Source organism: Salmo salar, chromosome 23 (genome assembly GCF_965601325.2).
Source record: "Salmo salar chromosome 23, fSalSal1, whole genome shotgun sequence".
NCBI classification, from domain to species: domain Eukaryota; kingdom Metazoa; phylum Chordata; class Actinopteri; order Salmoniformes; family Salmonidae; genus Salmo; species Salmo salar.
The window spans coordinates 39,358,147-39,365,938 of NC_138313.1; positions in this window are offsets into that span (position 1 = coordinate 39,358,147).

Sequence of the window (7,792 nt, forward strand, 5' to 3'; positions counted from 1 at the left end):
CCACACAGTCGTGGGTGAACAGGGAGTACTGGAAGGCAGTAAGCATGCACCACTGAGGGGCCTCCGTGTTGAGGGTCAGCGTGACGGATGTGTTGTTGCCTTCCCTCACCACCTGGGGGCGGCCTGTCAGGAAGTTGGCTACAGTTGCAGAGGGAGGTGTTCAGTCCCAGGGTCCTTAGCTTAGTGATGAGCTTGGAGGACAATATGATGTTGAACGCTGAGCTGTAGTCAATAAACAGCATTCTCATGTAGGTGTTCCTTTTGTCCAATGTGAATGGGCAGTGTTGAGTAAAATAGAGATTGCATCATATGTGGATCTGTGAGCCATGACCAGCGTTTCAAAGTATTTCATGGCTACAGATGTGAGTGCTACAGGGTGATAGTTATTTAGACAGGTTACCTTGGCGTTCTTGGGCACAGGGACTATGGTGGCCTGCTTGAAACGTGTAGGTATTACAGACTGGGTCAGGGAGAGGTTGAAAATGTCAGTGAAGACACCACAGGATCCAGCAGGTGTCTCAGTAGGAAACATCTGACCTCACAAAAGTTTAAAACAGGGCTGTAAGACGGTGTTACTTGGCGCTTTGAAAAGGTACCAGGCCTCATAAAAATAGGGGTTGGTCAACCATTCCGTAACGGTTAGATCTATCAGAAACTAGTTCCTTTCCAGGCCACACCAAAGGGGAGGGAGGGGGGGGGGGCATATCTAAGCTGATAGCCTGTGTTGACAGTAACGGTTGGAGTGGTGCATCACATGCTGAGAAAAGAGTATTTCCATAGCATTACAAGACAAATGTAGCTTGAAATAGAATACCCTTTACCCAAGATGTCTTTTTCCTATGGTGATTCCCTCTAGAAGGGTTCACTAAGAAACAATCTTCCATAAATATGTCAGTTAGGTAGCTTTAACCATTTGTTATTGAATACTCGAGTAACATTGCGAGTAAAAATATCAGATTTGCAAGTGTAATATATTGTCTGAAGAGTAAAATAATTAAATGACAAACTAATGGGTTTATTTTTTCATTGTGGTTTTATAGTCTTTCAGCTTGCATGTCATACGTCTTCTAAGTTTTTAGAATGTTGTCACATGTTAATATTACCTGTCCAGGCAACCAAAGATACTGCCTAACCAAACAACATAGATATCTGTGGTACATTTGTCTTCAGAGCACCCTGGATAGCTGCGGAACAACTTGGCCACAATTTTTCACCTTTGGCATCTGCCGTAGTATATGTTCCTCCACAGCAGGTACTATTTCCTCTGTGTCTATTGATATCAGTGTGGTAGGTGACAGCAGACCACCTAGCAGACCTCCATTGCGCATTCTTCACCATCCCAGCACTCAGCCCCAGGGGGCTATGGTGTTCCCTATCGGCTCCACACAGACCAGGGGCATCAATCACTGTTCCATCAACGCTGGCTCCAAAGCGTGCACCTAAAAGGCCCATAAGCAGCCACTGAGCTACAGGGATAGTGCTGGGCATTTTCAGAACAGACAGGAAGCAGGATATTGGTTCCCTCTGGGATGGGGAAAACATGCTGTATGGCCAAGTCCTTTGATTAATCACTGACATCTCTGGATTGATCAGCAAATGTTTGACAGGAGGTAAATAAAGTGTGATTCACAAGAGAGATGCCAAACCCTTCAATTTATAGTTACAAAACATCAGGTGGTTTAGATACCTTAGTGCTGCATGCATTGTTTGACACTTGGGGATACCACTGGGGTACGGCTTTAATTGATCCTTCATAACTTTTCTGCACAGTCTCCAGTTTGACAGAGTGATCTTTGTTGTCATTCAATGAGAGACGACTTGTTTTCATGCAAATTCTTTCTTTGAAAAATACTGCACCAAACATCTTAGTTAGATGTAAAATAGTGTGACTAAGATCTCTTCGGCAACAAAGCCAGAATTAACGAGAGATTTCTTGAGTTATTTTAGATTAATTCTGACTATTTTGAGGAAGTGTATACTGGCTATGGCGTCTCAAAATGGACAAACAGTACTATTGCCGCTTTTTCACGTTTTTCAAGCAAAGGTCTTTTAAGGGCACACTCGTTGGGTTCATCTAGGCGCCAGCCGAACAGAAGTATGCTGACACCTTAACATACACACACACATACAAACACACATACAAACAAACGGCAACAGCTGTACCCAGGGAGGAGGCGAACAGATGAGCAGACTTATATTAAGCCTTGGGGGTTGTCAGTCGTAGCACGAGTGTTGAGAGAATGTCATCAGAATGTTGACATTCTGAATGTTACACAGCTGAAGTCACTTCACCCTGTCTTTGGATCACACCACGCTGTTGAGAGTACAGGATCAGTATGTTCTTGCCTTGCCTGTCATTTCAGTCACAACACGGCCTGCATGTTATTAACCTTCTTCCCGCTAAATGCAAATGCATCCCACTGGGCACAGACTTCAGTCAGTTAAACGTCTAGTTTTAATTTACATTTGGTTGAGTTGTCAACTAACGTGAATTCAACTTGAAATCAATAAAACATTTCACCATGTCATTGGATTTAGTTTAAAAGTGAGAAAAAAAGTGCAAAATGCCCTTACATTGCTGACTTTTTGCAAATCCTATTAGCTTTCTATGTCGATTCAACTTCATCGCATAGATTTTTGAGGTTGAAATGACGTGGAAACAACGCTGATTCAACTAGTTTTTGCCCAGTGGGATTGCTATTCAGGCAAACACATTTTCCCATTCCTGAAGTGTGATTCCCAATAGCAGTTCTCTTTCCCCTCATCCAAGCAAACAAAGAGGACATTGAAGCACTGGTGGTCATGTCTCGCAGAGTAGATATAGAAGGTCCCACATGGACATGTTAGTGTGAGAATAGCCACGATGAAAAATAAGACTGCTGAAATTAACTATTTTAGTATAATGGTATCAAAATCCTATGATTTTATATCAAATGTATGTCCTATCTCTTTTCTCTGGTCAATAAATTGACTATTCAGCAGGCTCCCAGCAGTGCTGTTCCTGCTTGTCCAACACAAGAATCCAATGAGCTCGCCTCTGTCCGATTATTTCTTAATTTCTCCATGAGAAAGTTAATCTAATGAGCATTATTGGACTCTAATGAGAAATGTAATTAGTCAGATGGGAAGATTATCTCCGTGTAATTACAGTAGCTGTCTCTGTCTGCTTCAATTAAAATGACGGGAGTGAGAAGCTTATGACGCCTTGGTGGACAAGAGGGGGGAACTGGGCCTAACCTGACAAAAATGGTAACCATTTGTCAAGACCAACCGTTCAGACTTCACAGAAAGGAGTTTCAATGCCCCATAAAAACTGAGTGAAGAATACCTCAGAGTTATGGCTCAAACATAACAGGCAGATCATCAATACAACATACCCAATGTTGATACACCAACAAAAGCAGTAATATAGTATAAATTGTCATAGTTTATATAGATGTATGGTTTTTCATCTTCATAGTCAAATGAAACTCTATCAATTATCAGCGCTCTTTCCTTTGCTGTGTTTGACAGCACAGGAAAACAAATGACACGGAGGTGGATTGATGGACAAAATCCCCCTCACGTCAGTCATAACCTATTTACATTTAAGTAATTTAGCAGGCACTCTGATTCAGAGCGACTTACAGGAGCAATTAGGGTTAAGTGCCTTGCTCAAGGGCACATCAGCAGATTTTCAGCTAGTCGGCTCTTAACCGCTAGGCTACCTGCCACCTATGTGCCTATGTGTTTACATTTTCAGTTCACAAGTGTCAGAAGTGTCAGGGCTGTTGACAGGGATTTGGTCAAGGCAGAGTTGATACTCTTAAGCCTTTCCTTGCCGAGGGTTATCGATCGAGCGCTGTGAGGTGGTTACCAGTACTACTGACCCCAGAGCAGAGCTGATGGGCTCCAAGGGTCATTCAGACTCATAGCACTCAGTTCAAAGAATCTACTGAATCACTGCTAGCGTAATATTGTGATAACATACCCTGAAGAAAGTAATCACACACACACACACACACAGCCATCCATGGATTTGAGGTTTAATGCTATTATCACCGCTGCTCTTAGCAATGAGGGACCACAATGGAGGAGTAATTACACACTAATGATCAGTTTGTAATGGAAACAAAAACATTGTTTTTCAAACTGAGGCTGCCCACTTAATTGGTCAGAGCACAAAGGTACATGCTGAAAAGCAGGTACACTTGCCATCCGGGGGATGAAATGTTGAGGACATCACTTTGGTGTTTTGTGTTTCGTAAAATCATAGTGTGGGGAATGTGTCTATTTTTGAAGGTCCTCTGCTGTAGGCGGTTTGGATTTGATCTGTTATATAGGGTGTTATCTACGGTCACATCTCAGCATGGACTTGCATCAAAGATCTGAGAAAGAACAACACAGGCTAAACATTGTTAACCCTTTAAACTGTATTTTACTGAAACTCTTTCCGTAGAGACTGGTTCATTAAATGGGATTGGTCCTTACCAGAGGGAGTGAAGGGGAAGTGGTAAGGAAACATGTATGTTATCCCTCTGTTAAGTCCTCTACTGAACTTGAAACCACCAGGACAAAGCAGTCAATATGTAGATTAATGATAATGACATGCGGGCCCCGGAGATAATCTTTTTAAGCTCTTTTTATCTAAACAACAATGGAAGGAAAGGCAGAGACAATCCCAAAGCTAACAAACAACAGAATTTGAATGTGTATATTTTGTAGATAGAATGAACTTCCGATAAGGAAATCTGTGTACAGTATCAAAGTAGAAAATAATATGCCACACAGTCACACATCTTTTCTTGAAATTGCACTTCTGGATGCACTTCGCTGAGCCTTAAAATATGTTTGTTATTTCTAATATATATATTTTTAAAGTTCTCATGCATCTGTTTTTATCTCAATATCAAATCATTTCTGGGTAACAATTAAGTACTTTACTGCGATAAAACAATTGCTTCTTAGCAAAGATCAATTTCTCAAGTAATTTTTTTTTAAGACTGTCTCGAAATGGTCTGAGTAGGCAGAGAGGTTTGGAATTATCTTTCTTATTAGTCAAATACCTCACCAGGCAGGCCAAAACTTCAGCCAGGCTGAAATTTCAGGCAGTCTTTTCAAACATCTCTTACGCTAAAAGGGCATTATCATAATTTTCGCAATTTCACAGTTTGATTCCAACCTCATACTGGGGAAATACACTACATGACCAAAAGTATGTGGACACCTGCTCGTCGAACATCATTATTCCAAAATCCGGGCATTAATATGGAGTTGGTCCCCCCTTTGCTGCTATAACAGCCTCCACTTTTCTGGGAAGGCTTTCCACTAGATGTTGGAACATTGCTGTGGGGGCTTGATTACATTCAGCCACAAGAGCATTAGTGAGGTCAGGCACTGATATTGGGCGATTAGGCCTGGATCGCAGTCACTTTCCAATTCATCCCAAAGGTGTTTGACGGGGTTGAGGCCAGGGCTCTGTGCAGACTAGTCAAGTTCTTCGGCACCAATCTCGACATACACATTTCTGTATGGACCTCGTTTTGTGCACAGGGGCATTGTCATGCTGAAACAACAAAGGGCCTTCCCCAAACTGTTGCCACAAAGTTAGAAGCACAGAACTGTCTAGAATTTCATTGTAAGCTGAAGCATTAAGAGTTCCCTTCACTCGATCTAAGGGGCCTTGCCCGAACCATGAAAAACAGCCCCAGACCATTCTACTTCCTCCACCAAACTTTACTATGCATTCGGGCAGGTAGCATTCTCCTGGCATCCGCCAAACCCAGATTTGTCCATTGGACTGCCAGATGGTGAAGCGTGATTCATCACCCCAGAGAATTTGTTTCCACTGCTCCAGAGTCAATGGCGGTGAGTTTTACACAACTCCAGCAGATGCTTGGCATTGTGCATGGTGATCTTAGGCTTGTGTGCGGCTGCTCGGCCATGGAAACCCATTTCATGAAGCTCCCAACGAACAGTTCTTGCGCTGACGTTGCTTCCAGTGGCAGTTTGAAACTGGATAGTTATGGTGCCACGTTAAAAGTCACTGAGCTCTTCAGTAATGCCCTTCTACTGCCAATGTTTGTCTTTGGAGATTGCATGGCTGTGTGATTGATTTTGTACACCCGTCAGCAGCGGGTGTGGCTGAAAAAGCCAAATCCATTCATTTGAAGGGGTGTCCGCACAGTTACTTCGGAAATTATTCAGACACCTTGACTTTTTTCACATTTTGTTACATTACAGCCTTATTCTAAAATGGACTAAATAAAAAAAATCCTCAGCAATCTACACACAATATCTCATAATGACAAAGCGAAAACAGGTTTTTATATTTTTTTTAAATGTATAAAAACAAAACATAAAATACCTTATTTACATAAGTATTCAGACCCTTTGCTATGAGACTCAAAATTGAGCTCAGGTGCATCTTGTTTGCAACTTGATTGGAGTCCACCTGTGGTAAATTCAATTGATTGGACATGATTTGGAAAGGCACACACCTGTCTATATAAGGTCCCACAGTTCACAGTGCATTTCAGAGCAAAAACCAAGCCATGATGTCGAAGGAATTGTCCGTAGAGCTCTGAGACAGGATTGTGTCGAAGCACAGATCTGGGGAAGGGTACCAAAACAATTCTGCAGCATTGAAGGTCCCCAAGAACACAATGGCCTCCATCATTCTTAAATGGAAGTTTGGAACCACCAATACACCTAGAGCTGGCCGACCGGCCAAACTGAGCAATCGTGGGAGAAGGGCCTTTGTCAGGGAGGTGACCACAAACCCGATGGTCACTCTGACAGAGCTCTAGAGTTCCTCTGTGGAGATGGGAGAACCTTCCAGAAGGACAACCATCTCTGCAGCACTCCACCAATCAGGACTTTATGGTAGAGTGGCCGGCCGGACGGAAGCCACTCCTCAGTAAAAGGCACATGATAGCCTGCTTGGAGACTCTCAGACCTTAAGAAACAAGATTCTCTGGTCTGATGAAACCAAGATTGAACTCTTTGGCCTGAATACCAAGCATCACATCTGGAGGAAACCTGCCACCATCCTCAGGGTGAAGCATGGTGGTGGCAGCATCATGCTGTGTGGAGGTTTTTCAGCGGCAGTGACTGGGAGATTAGTCAGATTGAGGAAAAGATGAACGAAGCAAGATACAGAGAGATCCTTGATGAGAACCTGCTCCAAAGCACTCAGGACCTCAGACTGGGGCAAATATTCACCATCCAACAGGACAACGACCCTAAGCACACAGCCAAGACAACGCAGGAGTGGCTTTGGGACAAGTTTCTGAATGTCCTTGAGTGGCCCAGCCAGGGCCCGGACTTGAACACGATCGAACAGCTCTGGAGAGACCTGAAAGTAGCTGTGCAGTAATGCTCCCCATCCAACCTGACAGAGCTTGAGAGGATCTGCAGAGAAGAATGGAAGAAACTCCCCAAAGACAGGTGTGCCAAACTTGTAGCATCACACCCAAGAAGACTCGCTACCAAAAGTGCTTCAACAAAGTACTAAAGGGTCTGAATACTTATGTAAATGTGATATTTCAGTTTCCCCCCAAAATTTTTTTGCTTCTTCATTATGGACTACTGCGTGTAGATTGATTAGGGAAAAATACGATTTATTACATTTTCGAATAAAGCTGTAACGTAACAAAATGTGGAAAAAGTAAAGAGGTCTGAATACCTTCCGAAGGCACTGTATATAGTGTATCTACATAAAACACAGGAAATCACATTTTTGACCTCACTGGGCCTTTAACAATGGATATTGTACATTTTGTTTATTCCAAATTTGGACTCCAATGGTATT